This window comes from Alligator sinensis, unplaced genomic scaffold, assembly GCF_000455745.1.
Source record: "Alligator sinensis unplaced genomic scaffold, ASM45574v1 scaffold494_1, whole genome shotgun sequence".
Classification (NCBI taxonomy): Eukaryota; Metazoa; Chordata; order Crocodylia; family Alligatoridae; genus Alligator; species Alligator sinensis.
The window spans coordinates 16,939-38,276 of record NW_005842805.1 but is presented as its reverse complement, the minus strand read 5'-3'; the positions used below and the strand labels follow the sequence as shown (position 1 = coordinate 38,276).

Here is a 21,338-nt window from a genome sequence, read left to right as displayed (position 1 = left end):
GGGGGGGGGGGGGGGGGGGGGAAGGAACAAAAAATGTAAATGTTCGTGAAAGCACATAAAACAACTAAACTTGTAAGAAAAAAAAAAATTGCTCCTAAATGCCTTATAAACATTGGAGGGTTAAAAACACAAAGTAATAAATAATGTGTTTTGTGTCCCTTTATATTCAGTCCAGGCCTTGCTTTTAATATTACATGTTAGAGCTTCCAAAAAGCCAATTAAAGTGCACTTTATTTTTCATAATGTTTAAAATTGGGCACTTTAAGTGTGTAAACCTAAATGCTTCTTATTATTTGAGTGCTTTTCAATGCAGAGTTGTGCACATTAAAAGTGCATTTGAAAATGAAAGAATTATTTAAATTTCAGCTGCCTTTGGAAAAGCAGAAAGGAAAACACAGAAACAGGAATGTAGGAAGATGTTTGTTACTTTCCTTTAGGTAAGTGTGTTCGTTAAAAAAAAACAAAATCTGCATGAATTGTGTGGATTTTTGCTTCACACTTTTTTTTTAAATCACTTGCAGACATTCCTAGAAGTCAGAATTTAAGAGCTGCATTTAACAACAATAAGCTAAACAGGATTATTGACAGCAGGAGATATTTTCTTATTCAAAAAACCACCCAAAGGATTATCTTCATAACAGTTTAATTTAACTGGTGGTTTAAACTTGCTTTAATTCATTCTCAGTTCCTGAAGATGACCTCTACTTTGAACTTATTGATAAAGAAGTTTTAAAAAAATTCTGAAGCTTCCCACAAGCTAAGCCATAAATCTAGGTCCTCCCTTAATTGCTCAAGAAAATTGGTGCATGCTCTGCTGTAGATCACCTGTGCATTCATCTCACTGCTTACTTCAACCTCTAAGCGGAAGCAACAGAAGTGCATAGAATTTCTCCTATGTCAAAATTAGAGTCACTATATCTGTGCAGGTCATGGCCCCCTTTGCTACAATTACCACTACTGCCAACATGCATAATCCCCCTCAGCCATGGTAATCACAATCTATCCTCAAGACTACTTCTCCAGTAAACAGGAGACTGCAAAATGCCACCTTTGTTTCACTTCCTTCCCTACTGCATGCTGCTTCCCTTTCAACCAGCCTTTCACAGCTTGAAAATCTGTGGAATGTAACCCAGAGGGAACAAACTTATTTGCCATGGTTAAACCCTTCACATACTATCTACACCCACTGCATTTCTGAAAAAAAAGCTCTTCCAAACATACAGAATGATCTGGTGGCTATGTCAGGGCAAATGCTGGTCTCAGTGGGAGTTATCCTTCATATACTTCAGAGTTCCTATAACCTACCACAATTCAATAAGAGCTACTAGGAAAATGTTTTCTTTTTAAAATGATAATAAAACCCAAAGTTAAACTACCTTGGATAATCAGTCCAGACAATCAATTCCCAAGCTCAGACTCAAACATCACTTGTTTGAATAATCATCTTACCATATACAAAATTTAACACAAATTGGAATGGACTTACTAAAAGCAGTGTAAAATATTGAATATATTAGGCCAGGGGTTTTCAACCTTGTTTAGTCTAAGTACCCCCAGTGGCCAGACGCCAAACAGGGGAGAGAGGGTATCACGCGGCAGAACACTGAACGGGGTGGCGCGCATGGAGCAGGGAGGTGGAGACAGCATGTGGGCGGGTGGGGACGGAGCACTGCCACCTCCCAGGAGCAGGGCCAGGGTAGGGAAGCTCACTGGGCTGGGGTGTGGTGGTAGCCGCCACTGCGTGCGAGTTTCCCCACCCTGCAGAGGGGTGCCACTGCCCTCAACACACCCCACCCCTGCTCCTGGGAGGCAGTGGTGCTCTGTCCCCACCTGCCTGTGCATACCCCCTAGGACGAGTCCAAGGAACCCCAGGGATATGCATACCCCTGGTTGACAACCCCTGTACTAGGCCATGGCCATATTAGATTAGGTAGATTTTTATTGCAGCTGTAGATCAATTCAGCCAAGACACTTTCAGAAGAAGTTAATACTTTGTTCAGAAATCTTCATTCCTGTTAAATAATTCTAGCTATAAGGGTTTTTTGTTGTTGTTGAGCAAAATGCATCTCCTGACAACAGAATCAGGTAGGCACCTTGCTGTTAGCACTTCCTGTAAAATGGAAATGGTATCACAGAGGATATAGATCCAAACAGTGTAATGATCTGTAAAATAAACAATCCAACTCTATATTTTTCTTTAGTTATGAATCACAAATGCAACCATGAAAAAAAGAAAGAATCACAGTTGAAAGTTACTATACACTCCTCTCGTTTTAACACCCAACCTTTGACCATTATCAACCCCAAGACAAAGGATAGTGGCAACAGACCCATGAACAGGGAGACAAAGATCAAGGCAGACCCCTAAGGAAACTGCACAGGGGTAGCTGTGCATACATGTGCAAGCTGTGTGTTGCAAGACAGGCATTAGAAAATGTGAAAAAGTAGTCAATTCATTTAAGGGTAAATTTGCTACCATTGGGTCAGGGGTCTATGGCTTTGAGGGGATGTGTTATATGTTTGCAGCTTTATTGCCTCAGGTTAACTCATTCATTCCTCCAGGTCCTGGGAAAAACCACAGGGTACCCCTTCAGAAGGCAGTGGATATGAAAAGCATTTCAGCATTTGTAAATTGACTTGACTGGCACTGAAGTGACTGACATCGTAAACATTTTACACTGTACTTTTCATCTAATGATTTCAGAGCACACATCAGACACTAAGTTACCAAACATCATCCTTGGGCACATCTACATGAAATGCTGTGTCACCATAGCTCATTGCTACAGTGACATAGCATCAGCAGGCACAAACCATGACGCTGCCACTACATCACCACAGCAACAAGCTACTGCACAGTAGTTTGTTGGTACAGTGACGTAGGGTCGGAAACTACCCATGCACCGCTGGGACTGTGCAGTGCCAGCAGGTTGCTAAAGCAACTACTAAATGACTGCACAATACCAACTGTGCAGTCAGGGTACATGTCAACATGCCCCCTCAGTATTAGTGAATTTAAAAAGAAACATGTATAATCGGAGTAAGGAACTGAAACCCTGGCTAAGTCAAAGGTTCAGCCAGTAGCAGGACCAGTGAACTTACTGGTAATTCTAAGCAAACAGATGGTGAGAGAGTCTCAACTGGTATAGCTCTGATGAAGCTGGAAGATCCACACCAATTTATATTAGCTGGAAACACTAAATACAAGCAAGTCTTTTTTATATTTACTATTTACTATGTGAAGTATATTGGACCATGGAGACAGCTAACAGAATTCAAAACCACGTGTATTATTGGCCCATTTGCCATGAAAGGGATTCAAAAGAATGCTGGCTAGACGCAAGTCAGGTTCAGGGGCTGCTATATTCCCCTTTGAGCCATCATCTCACATGGAAACTAACAGCAACAAAGCCTGTTTGGCTGGCAAGAATTAGGCTCATCCACTGCTAAGTAAATCCTTCCCTGAATTCAGTTTTTAATTTTGCTCTTCCAATGGGATAGTGAGTTGCAATGTATTAAAAGGGATACATGTCATAACCATCTGGGCATAATCAGAATTGCAGTCTGATCCCCATATGTGTGCTTAAAAAAAGAAGTTGGTAGTTTTGTTTTGAGGTCTTGAGGTAGGAAGAGAAAAAGGGACTATATCTCTGGAAACCCTGGTTCAAATAATCCCACATACAAACACAAATGGAAAAAGAACAAGATAATATGTGACTATAAAAAGGACAGCGAAAACCATGAAATGGAAACTTCACAACATGAAAAAGAAGGAAGCCAAATTCAACAGTGACATCCTAAGCCTATGAAATACACATAACATCATTCCCAGAGGAATGAACATCTACAGTCCTCTGACTACTACACACAACTCTAAATATGCTTCATAATTATGCAGGAGAACTTCAGAGAAACTTAGAAATCATCTTCTTCACCTAACATACTCCAAAAGAGATCAACTCAACAAAGAGATCAACACATGCTGCAACAACTTAAAAGAGAAAAATCCAGATATCTTTCCAAACATTATATAGTGTATACAAAGAGACTACCAAAGATTTTCTACAACATCCATCCAAAATAAAAAGAAGAAATGGAACCAGTTACTCCAGGAACAACTTACCCAACCACAAAACAACCATCAGAAAAACATCACCAACACCTTACAACATTCCATCCTTAAACTCAATGAAACTAAAAGAAGCAACCAACCCTCAAATATTATCAATTTCTCCATGCACACACTAACCAAAGCTAAAAAATGTGTCCTCTCTAAAGGCCTGAATTTCTGTCTGGAAATATATCCAGGTCAGGGGGTCGGACTTGATGATCTGCTCAGGTCCCCTCTGACCCTACATCTATGAAAACCCTAATAAAATACTACGATGTGGAGAACTAGAAGAATTCTTCCAACACCTCTACCTCAAGGAATGTGCTCACAACCAAAATGAATCCACTTCCAACACCTCATCCTTTGACAATTTTGAGGTGAAGATCAACCCCCTCCAAAAAAACACTGCCAAAAATCAGATTGGACATCTCACAGTGGACGAAATTCTACCCTTGACCGCTATATTGACTGCTTCAGGGAAAGAATGAAAGAATGAACAAAGAAACAATCAACACCACAAACCACCTCTCCCTCTCAGAGAGAAGGGCTATGGAGGTCTCTAAGATCTCATCAGCAGATAAAGGAGGGGCTACAGTTATTCTTAACTGTGAAGACTGCATAAAGGAAGCCAACAGACAACTCTCTGACACCACCTACTACAAAAAAACTAGAGGAAGATCCAACTTCCCTTTTCACCTTAAGCCTCAAAACTACCATCAAATAATTTCCATCTGAATTACAAGAGAAACTACAAAACTTGATCCCCCCACTACCTAACCCAGGGGCCTTTTACATGCTCCCTAAAATCCACAAAAAAAGGGAACCGTGGCAGACCTATCATATCCAACCACAGAACCCTAACTGAGGAAATATCAGGTTTCATCAAATCAATCCTAAAACCACTTGTCACCCAAAGAGTGAGCTTTGTCCAAGACACAACAGACTTTCTATGAAAACTTAAAAACATAGACCACCTTCCCAGCAACACCCTCCTAGCCACTGTGGACATTGCCAGCTTATATACCAACATCCCACACCAGGATGGCAACCAAAGCTGCCTTACATACCTACAAGAGCAAGAGTGCAACTAGAGTACAGACCTAAAGATTTTACTGAACTTATACACTTGATCCTCACACATAACAACTTCACTTTCACTAACCAACACTTCGTCCAGACCATGGGCACAGCTATGGGCACCAAAATGGCCCCACAATATGCCAACTTTTTTATGAGCCACCTGGAAGAATTCCTCAAGGACTGCATCATCAAACTCTTGCTATACATAAGATATATCAATGAAATCTTCATTGTTTGGACTGAAAACCTGCACTCTGTAACTGATTTCCATCAGAAATTCAATAATCATCACCCCTCCATCAGACTATCTCTTGAATACACCAGCACCAACATTTCCTTTTTAGATACTATGATCACTATCCAGAATGGTAAAATACAAACCAGCATATATAAGAAACCCATAGACCAATATACGTATTTACAAAGAACCTGCAATCACTCTAAACCAGTAGTCACCAACCTGTGGATCTTGATTTACTGGTATATCTCAGAGCCGCTTGTGGCAGATTCTGGAGCCTCTTGGAGTTGATCAAAGGCTGGGGTGAGAGGCTGAGTGCCCGTGTGCATGGATGCACGTGACCCAGCTCAGCAAGTCAGTCGTAAGGAGGGGGCGGGGGGAAGGGACAGGAGCAAGATCAAGGCCCCCGTGGTGAGGGACAGTGCTGCAGAGGCAGGAGCAGAGGTAAGATGAGTGGGGCCCTGGCCAGGTGGGACTTACCTGCTGAAAGGAGTGCCCCCTAATAATTTTTTCTCCCTCTGCCTCAATCTGCCCTCTCTCATCTCTCCCGACAGACTTACCTACTGGGTCGGGGGAGGACAGGTAGCAGCAGTGCACAGTAGATTGTGGGATGCTTTTAAATGCCAAAGGTGATCTCCTACTTAAAAAGGTTAGAGACCACTGCTCTAAACACACCAAGAAAGCTGTAATATACCGCCAAGCCCTCCAATACCACTGAATTTGCACTAAGGAGAACACCCGTGATCATCACCTCACAGATCTCAAAAGGGCTATCACTCAACTAGAACAGTCCTCCAGACAGATCACACTTTTGAAAGAGCCACCCAGATACCATGTGAAGAGTTGCTGCAGTACAGAAAGAAAATCCCCATGAATCGCACACCACTAGTTATGAGATATCATCCCTCCCTGGAATCTATATCGAAAATCCTCAAACAATTGCAATCCACACTAGAAGAAGACCTAATTCTTAAAGGTATCTTCCCAGAACCACCTGTCCTAGCCTTTAAATAAACGCCAAACCTCGCCAACCTCATCACCAGGAGCAAACTTCCTCTGGCCCAAAACACACTGAATGGATTCAGACCATGCCATGACAGGAAATGCAAAACCTGCCAACATATCTCCACCACCCCACAATAACTACACCCCACAACAGAGCCATCAACACTCCTGGAAATTATACCTGCACCTCCAGAAATGTAATATCTCTCTCCCAATGCACTAAGAACCCTCATGGAAATTAGGTTGGGAAACCAAACAACAAGTACCAAAAATCGATGCACATCAAAAATCTATCAAAGACAAGAATACCCAATTGCCTGGGGGGGCACATTTCTCACAAGAAGACCACTCTCTCTCCAATCTCTCAGTTCTAATCTTCAAAGGGAATTCACAAAATACCTTTCAAAGATGAGCCTACAAATTTTACTTCATCAACCTACTAGATACAAAAAATTATGAACTAAATATAGACATTGGATTTATGGCACATTCTAACCTGCCTAACGTCTTATACCCCATATAACCTCTCTTCTATTTAGCTGCATCTTATCAACAGGTCTACATTCCCTTTCCCCCCTCCTCCAACCTGCTTCTCACCCATTGACTGCCTCAATTTGCATTTTCACTGATGAATTCTTTCACTGACTGGCTTCTATTCTATTCTATCCCATCCAGGAAGAGCTCAGAACAACTGCAGGTGCTTCCACAGCCTGAAGAAGGGTGTTTGTAACTGAAAGCTTGCAAAGAAGATTTTTTTCAACTATTTTAGTTTGTCTAATAAAAAATATCAGATTTACCCAAATAATCTTTTCAGCCAAAACCATGGAAGAGTAGAGCACTGCTGTCCAGAAGAACAACCTTGGATAATTCTATATCAGAAGAAGTCATAGATAGACCAGACCAACTTTAATGATGCTTTTCAAGTTGCCATATTAAAAAAAGAGATGCCAAATTTTGAATACTAACCTTACCCTGAATGTCTACAAGGCTCACAAAACTTCAGGGCACTCTAGAGCTGGTATGATTCTGTAACACAAAACCTTTTTAAAATACCTGAAATAATTTGATCTTGAAGGCACCAAATTATGAAATACAATAGAAAATCCAGATAGATAAAAAATCTGTTAGCCTTTCATGTGGTCAGAAGCTACAGACTCTGCCTTTTATTTTGCTCCATAAACTTTCTTTCAAATGTTTTATAAAACAGAGAATGAGAGACTATATTTACAGAAGTGTCCTACAGAATGTTATAAAGGCTAAATCCAAAATGATACAATTAGACTTTTAATAAGGTTCTTAATGAATTTCTCCATTTATAAATTTTCAATACATTTTAAAATTATTTAAAGGATCGCAGTCTGTAAGTTATTTTGAAGTATCCTGTAGAATTATGCAGTAGAATTACTAATTTTACTCTACTGTTTGCTTGAAGAAAAAAACCACATTTTCTGTTGTAGCTTGACTGGGTACAAATTGCCTTATGCCTCATTTTGCTAGTTGGATCTTTAAAGATGGTGTCATTACCCTGCACCAACCTCGTATAGTTAGCAGCTGAACTTGTTTCACTTAATCAAGAAAAATATCCCTATAACCCTACTACACAGGAGTTAATTAAGAAGCACAGGTAAAGAATTCTTTGTGGATTTAAGGTAAATAGAGACAGCTAAGAAGCAGTTTTTATAAGCTTTTCTCTTGTATTCTGTCTCAGCTTTCGAATAAGAGGACTTATCATAGTAGAAAGATATATGGAATAAATCTCAATAAAATCTGTCTCAAAATATACCTATCCCTCCAAATATAAAGCCCCATAAAACATTGGTGGTGAATCAAATTCCCTAAATCTTTTACACAAGAGAAGAATGCTTTGCATAATAAGGTATTACTTGACTGTCTGACTTCCAAGTTGAAGTGCACATTGTCTTTAGTATACTTTGATCAAGGTGGCTAAGTACAGACAGTCAAAAAGCCCAAGGCTTAATCAGTTCAGTCTTTGCAGGTTAGTCTAAGCTGCAGCGATTAAAATGAGAGACAACTGGACATTCACTTTTGATTCAGGAAATCCAACCACATGCCTGCAGTGGCTCAGGCCAGAAGCCAGGGGGTGCTACAGCATGGCTCTTTGGCTTATAGCCAGCATGGACTGTGTGTTCACCTCCTCTTCCTGCTGCTGCTGAGGTCTCTGAGATTTGCAGTCCAGAATTAGAGCAGCAGAACTCTGCAGGGTTGCTCATCACTTGCTCTTCCTGCTTCCAGGTGCCTCTGGGATTTATAGTCCACAGTCGCAGCCAGTAATACATTTTTAGCAAGGCAGGGCAACTCTGTACTCAGGGGAAGTGAAGTTTAACCCCCTTCCCTGTGCCCCACCCCCAAACCCTTCTCTCCTGGAGCAGACAGCACAGCCAAGTCCAGGGCTGGAAAACATGCTGGGATGCTGGGGGACTGTGATTTAACTTGAAACAGGAAGGGGTCTGGGACAGAAGTTTCATAAAATAGTTTGACCCAAATTAGTTAAGTCTAATACTACATTCAACCAGGTTTATCTTAAACCAGTTTCAGCCATTTTGAAGCTGGTTTATATGCACTGAACTTCTGATCTTTACAGGTTTAAACCAGTTTCTGATTACTTATGTTAGTTTATACATAACTTCTGTCCCTACCTGCTGCGATTTCAAGGATTCTACTTCCTTATAAAGCTCTTAATTTATTTTAAAGTCTAAATTTTGGTAAGGACTAATGTAGATACTCATAATGGATCTGAAAATGCAAGGTACACTTTTTTAGGTGCCATGGTTCATCTATTCTGTGATCAAAACTTAAGTATAGGGTATGCCTTTTTTAATTGAGGTATAGCAAAAGTTTGTCTTTGGGATAGTTTGGAGAGGGATCACTCTGCCTTGATCAAGGTGTTAGACTACATGACCCCTAAAGCTTCCTTCCAGAACTATTTTTTTTGTGATTTTACAGTAAGCAAAAGTAGGATGTAGAAAACAAAAAGATTGCCAAAGGAGAGCAGGTAGGGGTGTTCCAGACAATAAGAGCTTTACCTGTGTGAGGACTATGGCATACGTACATCACAATAACAGTGAAATGGAAAAAGACAATCTTTTAGTAGCTGCTTGGAAAAAGTTGAATGCTTAACACATGGCAAGCAAGAATGCACAGCTAACATTATCCTTTCCAGCTTCCTCTCACTGACTGGGCTTTTCAAGTTAGCATACAGCAACACCTCAAAATCATCTTATCTGCCTCCTCCCCCTTAAAAACAACTGAAGCAATAATAAAGGTAATAAAGGTTTTAATGTTTATGAAAGATGCCACTTAACTGAAGCCAAAAAAGACACCATGCAATTTCAATAAATTGCTTTTAACAGGGGACTGAGTGAGAACTGAAAAGTATCTAACACATTTTTATAAAAGATTATTCCATAAATTATGGCCCAGATCTTTTCCTAGTATAAAAGTGTTGGTTCCAATAAAATCATATTAGTTTATATCAGCTGATTATCTGGCCCTCTATAATTACAGTTTTAGACGCATTAAATACAGCCAAATTAAGAACCCCAAAATAGAGCTGCACATGTCATGTGAGAAATTGTACCTTCAATCTGGTGCAATTAATTACTTGTTTTGTGCTGCCACTTCACGTTTTTGGCATGTGTGCTGCAAAGCACACAGACACATTTATCTGTGTACGTGCAAATAACTCCAGCTAACAGCCATGATGGATATTGTGTGGCACACTAAAAAGAGAAAACAAGATGCCTAATTTGTTGATGTATCTTAACATACCGATCGTTTTTCTTTTATTAGGCTCTCTGCATGCAAAGAAAAAAATATTTCTCTCTCTCTCCATTAGGTCAGAGTAAGGTCGAGCACAAGCCAACCCATCGACCTGAGCCTGATTCTCCTGTCATTTACATCAATGAAAACATGGAATAGCCATCCATTTATGAAAGAAATGATCTTACATTAAGGTAAATATCATGACAGAAGGGAAATGAACTCTCTCGGCATGTCCAGATGAGCATGCACATTTGTTTCCCCAGGGACAAGTAGCAGCAGCACACCTTGTGCAGCTGCTACTTGTCCCAGGGGAACGCCCATGCCACATGTCTCTGGCACATGGCAGGTTGCCCTGGGTGGGGTAGAGGAGACTGGGCCAGCAAGTGTGCTGGCATGGGGACCTCCTGGGGCTGCAGCCACTATGGGAAGCCTGGTTGGCAATTGGAATGTGGCTCTGGACAACCAGGCTCCAGTTTTAGGTGGGGTGCCCTGCTGCCATATGCTCTGCCCCGCTTTTTTTCAGCATGGGTTTTTGACTCTGGGCTCTTGCAGGGTCAAATACACACCCTTCCCCCACCTACACAAACACTGCAAGGTAGCAGCATGGGAATGCCTGCATGTGCGGTGTGTGGCACCACAGATGGCTCTCCAGCACCACATACTGCACATCTGCACTCATCTGGATGCGGCCTTTGTGAATCAACATGAATGTTGGTGGTGTTTGGATCTCAGGTGTGAGTGCAAACCCATTTCAACTTCCAAAATTAAACTTCACAGGCCAGACTGTCAGCTGGTGTAAATCTTCATAATACAATTAAAGTCAGTGGAATGATAGTAATTTGCACGACTGGATCTAGACAAAATATTGATTTTAGTTCTGTTTTTCTAATATGAATTACTACTGCAGAGTATCATGGACATAGGAAGGACATGCTTTCCATTCTCAAACCTATAAACTCATTGGTACCACCTTTGATTAGGCATGAGTGTGCACGCCTACAGCTCAATTTTTTAGCAAGCAAATTGGAAGCAGCACTCAAGAAGTAGTAGACAAGGAAAGGAACAAAATTACAAAGAGGACAGAATCATTTTCTGTCCAGCCAGCATGAAAGCAGAGGTTAGGCAGGCTCATTTATCTTGGGTAAGTTCACAAGGGGCCATCATTAATGACACTTCATATTTCCACTGTGCCAGCCCAGTGCTATCACACAAGATATCCTTCTAATTATTGGCCAGCTTACTGCTTTGAAGAGCTTGCTAAATTCAAACCAAGATACAGAAAGTCATATAATTAAAAAAATAAACAATACATTACATACATAAAATTAGAAACAGCTTAATGTAGAAATGAACAAATAGATCTCATGTTAATAAATAAAAGTCAAAACACATGAGAGGAAAAACAAAACAAAACAAAACACTGACACCTGCTTATACAGATAAAAGAAATCCCTGGAGCTTTAATCCATCATTAGCAAAATCCTCCTGGAAAACATCCAGACCAAAACACTATTATGACCAACTCCCTCTAACATTAATAACTGTATTTATGCAGACAACATAAGGGTAATCAAATCTTAGTTTTCATGGCACAAGCTGATCTCCTGCAGGAGTCAGGATAAAGAAAGTTCCTTACCATATGTGCCTCAGTCATTATTCAACTGGTTAGTGGCAACGTGGCATGTGTTTTGCCATATCCAAATGATCAGACATCCTGGTCTCAAACAGGACAACGTAGATCCTACCAAAACACATTCAGCTTGTATTTCCATCTTGTATTCCCTTTCTGCTTCCAAATTCTTGCTATCCCATATGGCTGATCACCAGGGATCCTGGTTTTCTCTGATTAAAAAAAAAAAATCACAAATTCTCTGATAATAACCTCCAAATCTGTGATTAAAATGAAATGCTGAGATATATATATTAGGTATCAATTGAACACAATGTTTTAGTGATATATTTACAGTTTTAAAGCAATTTGGAAGCCTATCCATGCTTCAATCAAAATAATAACATACATTCTAAATACCCATAAATTTTGATATTTCATTTTGGGTTTACCATGGAAAATCAGGGCTCCCCCTGTCCCGTTAGCTCACAGAACGCAGGTCCAGGCCATTCACTCCCTAGCCACAGCCCCCCAGCCCTGCTGGTGCCCCTCACTCCCCCCCACAGCCTCCCCCAGCTCTGCTGGTGCCCCTCAATCCCCATCCAGCTCCCAGCTGCCAGGGCTACGGGGCCAGGGACCTAGGGCTGAAGACCCCTGCCCCCTGCAGCAACTTCCAAGCCCTAGCTGCCACCCACGAGAGGCACCAGCTGCTGCAGCATAGCAGAGCATGGAACCCAGCTCCCCTTCTCTGTGAGCAGCATGGCCAGAGCAGAGCCCGTGGGGTGGGGGTGCAAGCTGCCCACTGAGGGCTTGGGTGGGAGGCCTGGCTTCCCACCACTACAGGCACTCCAAGAAGCACAGAAGGACCTGTGCCCTTCAGATCTGTGCATGAGGCGCTTTTCTGAAAATGCCTCCTTTTGCATTCTTTCTCCTTATTACTCTTAATTTCTTGGTATCATTGGTTGGTTTCCCTGTGCTCATACTGTTCACATTCTGTTCTGTCAGCACAATTCTTTGTTTCTGCAAACTCATCACGTGCTTACATATTAATTTGGTCATTTACTGGTGTCTTAATTTGGGCTTCCCTGGCCTCCTAATTTGGTCCGTCCACCAGAAACAGAAATTCCAGGGGAATTGCAGTTGGGCACTGTGACCTGATGCTGAATTATCTCGTTACGGGTTTTCAGGGAACACTGTGTTGCATGTTTTCAAGTTCCCAGGGTGTAGGTGCCTGCTTGCCTGTTAGCTTCAGACACAGTGGGCCTTGACAGCTGACAATGTGAAACTTTGTCACAAACAGACTTTTAGAAACCAATTAACCCTTGCCATTCCCCTGGACCATTATTCTAGTGCAATATCTACTCTACCTACAAGCAAATTCCTAGAAGGAAATCTCTAAATATCAGTTTCTAGCCATCAGTTTGAACATGTGAATTTTATGGGCTGACAGAGGACAAAAGTGTGTGGGAAAGGGAGCCGTGTTATCAGATCAAATGCTCCAGTTCCAAGATTACACTCAAACGTGCTCTAGGGCACACTGCACATTTGATCATCAAAGATGATACTCCACTTTTAAAGGAGCACATCATCTGCTAAGTAATTAGAGCACAGACTGCTTCCAACTTGGACCAAGGTGAAGAGGAGATGTGAAATTCAAAACACATTTGTTACCAGTTTGGTTGATTTTTTACATTTAAAAGGAACTCCTCCCAAAGATGTGTTATGGTTGAAGCCTTTCCTTTTGGTCACCATAGCAGTCAATTCCTAGAGAGCAACTAGAGACCAAATGGTATTTCTGTAACTCCGAAAGTTTCTCTCTCAAGATCCCTCACCACAGACTACTGAGATGGAACAAAAAGGGGTATCAATCATCAACAAAATACTGAAGTTAATGGACATAGTTGCTAGAATGGCTACCATTCCCACAGGCATTGAAAAATCCAAATATTGGAAATCAGATACTGAATCGTGCCATTCTTAACAATTCAGCTGCTCTGCCTGGAATCCCTGGAGAACTCATGATAACAAAAGAAGACCCATGAAGAATAGTTATAGTCCACTTCACTGCACAGCCCCTTAATGCAAAGTTTTCACCAACAGGACAAGTATTACAGTAAGCAAAACGATCCTGAATGCCTTCTAATCTTGCATTGCTTAAAGAAATCAGGCTACCCATATTTTATCCATAGAACAGAAAAGAAAAAAAAATATGAGTAAGGAATTTCAATTACCTATAAGTATAAAATACAATGAGTATTGAAAACAAATTACTTTCTGTCAAAATATCTACTCTTTAAAATATATATATGGTGAGATGGAAGAATGTAACCACAGTAAGTGGTCACATTAATATAGATTGCAATATTTTTTCAAAAGGGGGTTTAGTTTAATACATTTATATGCCTTCTGCAGAGCATTCCATCTCAAATCCCTTAATATGCCAGCTATAAAATGCCTCCACTAAGAGTTACCTGCAGCAGTTGCGAGTGTGTGTATGTGTTTTTTTTAATGTGAATTAGTGAAAAAAAAAATATCAGTGCAAGGATCCTACAACTCATCTCCTTTTAGCATTCCTAATATACTAGATATATACTTACCTTTCAGTTTCAGAGAGATTCCATCATCTGAACACTGAGACAGGCTATGAAATTTTAACTTACTGTTAAAAATCATACCTAAAAGACTAATTTATATTGCAGGGGGGGGAAAGGTGTTTTGTTTTGTTTTTTCTCCAACATGTTTGCTTGGTTTATTTGACAGCATTCTGTACAACCAGTTTAATGTGGTTTAACTACAGGCATTTTTCTTTTAGCATAACAATTACAGATAAAAGTAAAATGAAAATGCTGCCATAAAATATAAAAACTGAGTTACAATCCCAGCAAAAAACCCCAAACAAAAGAAAACCAAAAAAACCCCAGAGCAACTCAGAGATGTGTGTAGTATCTAAGGCTATTTGTAACCACAGAAGTATGTAAGATTTCATGGCAATATTGTGCCTTTAATTTACACCTAAGATGTATATATAAATGTGATATAGATACATAAATGAAACATCAGAAAGTGTAGACTGTTTGAATTTGTAACAATGGCCTTAACATGACTGTTTTGGGGTTTGTTGGGGTTTTTTTTTACTCCTAAAGTAGTTTAACAATATCAGTCAAGGTTAACTCCCATTTCCTTAGACAAAGAAGAAAAAAGAGATCTGGATTGTTAGGACACTTCTTTCTTCAGAAGCTAGATCAAATCCTGTTGCTGGATGTAAAAGCTGGTATGACATTTATTTATTATATATTTATTTAGTATGACATAATAAATTATCTCTCATTTTAGCTGCTCTTATTTTAGCATATCTGAATTTCACATTTAAAAATAAAGACATTTAGCTTTATCAGCACTTTTGTAACAATGAAAATGCCTGTGAGATATCTCTTGCCTGAAAAACCAAATTGTCACTGCCTTCTGGACAGAGCCATCATTAGAGCTCATGGATACTTTCCAAAAAAGTCTTTTACAAAAAAAAAAAAAAAAATCCCTCTCTCTGATACAACCTCAAAGAAATGCCTTTTCCCTTTTTTCCTTTTCAGTGACAAAATGGAGAAGTGCAAACACAGAGGAGAGTAAGGATAGAAATGGAGGAAATGAAGGTGAGCTAAATGAAAAAAAGTAAAATCCAGAATTTTAAGTTTATAAATGAAATAATTGAAACAAACATTCTTTTGGATGAATCCAGTAAGGAAAAAAAAAGAGCTGCTTCAACTAGCTCTGCTTTCAACTACCTACCTGTAGGTAGTTGGGTAGTGGGCTGAAAAGCCTACACCCAAACATCAGTGGCCACTGGGGTAAGAACACCAAACTGAGATGTCCTCAGACACACACATCCATAATCCCTTCCAAAGTGTTTGTTTTGTGGTTTTTCCTCATGTACATTAAGTGCACCCATCTTCTCTTCTAACTGCAGCTCAGAGTTGCCTAGCTCTTTACTGGACTTACCCTGAGGCAGTTCCTCTCTCCTGCTTCCAGTCCCTTTAGACAATTCTTCACTCTGCCTGACAGCATACTGCCGTCATGTCTCACAGTCACCCAGTCTTCTCCCTCCCTAGTTCACCTGTTGTCTCAAGGTGCAGACAGAAGAGCAGCTCCCTGTTGTAACTCATGGTGCTTCATAGGTGGGGCTCCAGTCCACCTGCCCCACTCTCCAGTGCCAGCTGAATAAACCCCAGACCAACCTCCCTCTGCTCCCCTTCCCCCCTCGCATTCTGAATACAGCGCTGGAGCTGGGCTGACCTACAGTCAGCCCTGCCGTGTGTGCAGACACAAGTTACTGAAGCTACTCCATCTTGGAGTGTCTTCATGTGAACCTCATGCAATGGGGGTTCAGATTTTCATGGGAATGGGCCCTTTTAAAGTGCTTTGCAGCTGTGCACTTCTGTTTGGTCATGGATATAAAGTGCTTTCAGGGGCCAGATCAGGTGGGAATTGCTACTTCTGTCTGCACCTACAGTCTAATAGAGAAACAATACAAAATACAAGAAAACCAAACAATTTTGTCATTCTTTCACAAATAAATTGTTTACTGAGGATTCTGGGCTTTTGGCTTTTTCTAGCCTGCACAAAAGGCATGCAGGACCTTAATTTTGAATATATTTGAAGTAGTATAGGAGTGATGTTGTAGCCATGATGGTCCAGAAATTATGTGAGGGGCAGGGATTTCTTAGGGTGATGTATTGTATTGGACCAATTATGTAGTTGGGATAAAATTAAACATCTTTCAAATCCAAGACAATCTTTGTCAGGTCTGAAAGCTCATCTAACTTTATCTCAACTACATTGTTGGTCCAATAAAAGATATCACCCTAGAGATATCCTTGCTGCTTAAATATATTATCTGAAGATCAAATGCAACTGTACTCCTACATACTACCCTATGGAAAACCAATATTATCATCAGTTGGATAATGGAGATATAGCTACATAGTAACTGCAAAAGTTTAGATAAGATATTATCCACATTAATTATGAAATGTCCTACTTTAAATAGCCAAGAAGATGGCTTATTCATTTTTGACAGGGTTTTTATTAAAATCAAAAGCTTTCTGAAGTCAATGAAAAGAACTTTCACTCACTTGGTGCATCTACACATGATGCTATGTCACTGTAGCAATGTGCTACAGTGACATAGCATTGGTGGTCACAAACTGTGACACCGCAACTGTGATGTCACTATAGCAACATGCTCCCTCATTATGGCATGTTGCTAATGCAACGTAGCAGCTAAAGATAACTGTGCACAGAACACACGGTGCAGTACTCGCTATTACCATCATTGAGTCCTTCCAATACGTCATTTGGTACTCCTAAATGTTGGCGCAGTACAAATGATGCTGTAGGGACATGTGCAGATACATCCACTGTGATCTAGAATTTGAAAAATTGTAGATGATTTCTTTATAAGAGCTGAGTCACAGGGTAATAACTTTCTAAACCATGCTGAGCTATTCCTGCTCATGGCTTTGTTTGTTAAGAAAGTTATCTTCTGTAACTTGACATAGTGTGAAAAAGAAACACAGGCTGGGATCCAAAATTTTAACTCAGGCTTTGAGCACGACTAATCCAGAGACCATAAGTACCTACAGCTCCTTTTGCTTTTACCTATAGATACTCAGTATAATATGTTTCAGTCTCCCTATCAGAAGACAGGGAAGCAAGGTGAAAAGTGTCATTAGGTTATTATTTTTCGAAAGGGTAACCATTATCTTTAAACTTGGGTGAAAATCGCAGACCTATTTATTTATAAATACTACCAATGACTTTGTAACAGATACAACAGTAAATGCAGTAAATGTTTCTTCCACTTTGCAGTCTATGTAGCAGCCTTTTTTGTTGTTGTTAGTTTTGTTATCTGCAATGGTACGCTGTCACAAACCCCACCAAATGTTGTGGGGTTTCTAGGGTGTCAGGCAGATTTTCTTGCATTTGTTGCACTGATATGGCATGTGTGGTCTCCTTGAAGACACATGTTATACTATATTTTTTATGTTGCCTTTTTCTCTGTATGGATTATGTTATGCGTATATACTAGGATTTTGAACATGGTTTAGCCAAAGGAAATGAGGGCTGCCTACTTAAGGAAAAAAGAGTACACAAAACTGCTAAGTGTCTCTTGCCTTATAGTGTTCTTGATAAGGACAATTGCCACTTCAACTGCAGAAAGAAGGGGACTCTGATGGGATGGAAATCCACATTATTGTCTCCTTGCAATGAGAAAAACAACTACGAAGGCATCTAAGTGAAATGGCCCATCATCCAGAGGAATTCCAGCTGTCCCTGGCAGGAAAGAAATGTCTAGAGGATTCTGAGAATCATGAGGAATTGGGGGTATGCTGAGTGGGGGTGGGAGGAGGGTGATGGGTGTGTTTTGGAGGTATTTTTAAGGACTATCTGTGACTTTGCCAGGGTCTTTGGATTTTCTCAGATTTGTGAGGAGTCCAGGTCCCCAGCAGTCAGGGCTGCCAGGATCAGAGGAAAGCTGATCTCAGAAAATACTGGCAGGTCTCTCTGAAAGACTGGCAGTAGTCAGATGAGAGGGTAAGAAACTTTACTTGTCTTTTTGTTCTGTCTTCAAACTTATAGTAATTTTTTTCTTGTATAATTCTTTTCATCTATATACTAAATCCTTTTGTTGTTTGTTTCTTTACTGATTGCCTGTGATGAAGAGCAAGCTCTGGACTAATGACATCCCAGGGTAACCCACTCTACAACTAGGAAGACCTAAAATTTCTTTCACAACCCAAATGGAATATACCTAGAGCTGGCAGACATTCTGCTGCCACAGCTGAAAGCTTTGGTATAAGGTTGGTGTATCTGAGGCTTGCAGGGATAAGAAGTTATCTCAGGGCAAACCTTGGTCTGTTCCTTGGGAAAGATGATTAGACAGTGGGGAGAAATTTGGTGCTCTGGGGCACCCTGCAGCTGGGTTTCTGACAGCACCCAAGATAGCTGCATAGGGCAAGCACATGCATATAGCACCCCACTTCCCCCATAACACTGCATGTACCCCTCCCCCCCTCCATAGGACCATTTACATGAATGAAGTAACAAACAGGTGTTAATGTCAGCCATTTGCCCTTTACTAAAAAGGCTCCTTGAAATCAGAGACTCAAACAAGATACTCTTGCAAACAGACACACTAATAATAATAATAATAATAATAATAATACAATAACACCACTCAGGACCAAACAAAAAGATGCTCCATGGAATTCATAATTAGCTATTTTAAAAGAACTAATGTTAACAATGCCCCTTTCTTGTTCACTGAGCACATTTTTAAACCTTTTTCCTGTACAAGTCATATGCAATTAGCCTAGTAGAACGGTATTTTAAAGAGGATCTACCATATTATATAAAAACTGAGATAATTTAATTTGTCCTACTCATGATTTAGGTTGGTATTATAAAGATATAATGTAAAGTCTTCAGATATTGGCTGAGCTTCTTCTCTTTCTCCTAGGAGGCAGTGATTTACATGCAGCTCATTAGAGCTTCTCACACCTAGTGCTCTAAATCATTGGTGGCATGGGCAGCCTCTCCATGTGTCACATGGCAGACTGGGGGGAGAACAAGCAGCACAGTGGCAGATTGGGAAAGAAACAGAAAGCAAAGCAGCAAAACAGACAGGGAAAGACACAGAAAGCAGAGCTGGAGATCAGGCAATCCCTTGGGATCAGAGAGCACTTGGGTGGGTACAGGGCTAATTTGTGGCACATCTGCCAAAACGATTGGCCCCCACTGCTCCAAACAAAACATAAATGCCATAACCAAATCTCAACAAGTTCTGTATCACAATTAATATTAAAAGGCAGGGTATATATGCACCTTTCTAGACAAACTAAATAAGATATATAAATAATAAGATTGAAAACAAGAACTGAGCCTTCAGCATGTAATAATCTGCATAAGGAAATATTGATTTAAGTCCAGATCTAACTTGAGACTGACAGTTTGACCATCAGTGTTACACTTGTATCACTAGCTCTGGGGCATCCTGCAGCTGGGTTTGTGACAGCACCCAAGATAGCTACATAGGGCAAGCATATGCATACAGCCCCCACTTCCCCCATAACACTGCATGAACCACTAGCTTCATTTTTATATAGTTAAGACTAATATCTTACATATTTATTTGTACCGAAGGCCACAGAATCTCACTGCAACACTGGTGTTCAAGAGCGAAAGCACAAAAGGAAGAGCAGAGGAGCACATGGTCAGCCCCAAGTGGTTTGATGTATGCATTTCAATATTTTCATTTTCAAGCTACCTGTGGGAGCATGGAAAATGTCCCTACCCTCTGCATGCTAGTCAGAGTGAAGACAGACGAAACCATTAGACCAAATGAACGAAACAGGGGATTTACCATTTCATCTGTCCGCTACTATCCTGAAGTAAGTAGAAGCTAATCCACAAAAAATTACCACCCATTCTATTTAGAGGCAAATTATTACTTTTGCTTCACTTACTGTGGGATAGAAGCACACATAGGAAGCAGTGACAACAGAATATGTCATTCTGGCATGTGCTCCTGAATACTGTCACCTTACACCATGAAGTAGAAAAGACAGAAGTATTTATCTGTTTATCTGTCCATACCCTGACTGATAGGCTGAATAAACAACAAACACCAGCAAGCTTATTTGCTTCAAGATGATGTTTCACTCTGTGTTGCCCATTAAAAAAAGACACACTTAGGAGGATTCTTGTTAGGTCTTGCTCTAGTCTTCCTGCATTGTTCCTACTTTCTCCATCCCTTTCTAACATGAAGAAGAAAAGCAAGCCTGCATTGCTTAGAAGCACTACATTTCTGCAGGAGGTAAAGAGAAGAATCATCCTCGTTGAATAAAGACTCTCTCCTTTATACTCACTAACTCATGCCATAATGCTATAGATTCATAAAAACAGAATCAACCTTTAGCAAATCAGGAAATCTTGAAGTGGAATGAGCATGCTCATGTAAATCAAAAGCCCCAGTTAATTAGTTTAGCTGTATATAAACCTTCATAGAGAGCAAAATTATCTGCTTGGTTATAATAGGGTAGAGATTTGTGAGGAAAAGAACCTAACATTTGGTAGGAAATTTAAAATGCAAAGCAAGATATTCTCAGACAATCTGAAAGTTTCACATTGAAAAAAAAATGTTGTAAAGCTCAGGAAAAAAAAGTCACTGAAATCATTCTGCTTCACAACAAAAGTTATTTCTCAGGAAAAACATGGATATTTCTGAATTTCACAGTGCAGCATCATGCAGACACACCAAGTTACCATAAGCACCAAAAGCAGTATAGACACATTAGTACAGGGCTCACCTGTGACATATTTACCTTGCTGAGAAGGGATACTTTAAAAAAAAGCAGGCTAATTAGCAACAAAATTCACCCAATTTACTTTATAAATTCTGAGCAAATAAGCAAGCAAGTCAGGTTATACTGTTCCCTGTACCAAAGCTCAGCTGGGTA

At 40.2% G+C, this 21,338-nt stretch overlaps 1 protein-coding gene across 1 annotated transcript in view; it reads right to left on the bottom strand.

Moving 5' to 3' along the window:
* PTPRT (protein tyrosine phosphatase, receptor type T) overlaps positions 1 to 21,338 on the bottom strand; it is a 418,285-nt gene that overhangs the window by 392,495 nt on the left and 4,452 nt on the right. The window lies entirely within an intron of this gene.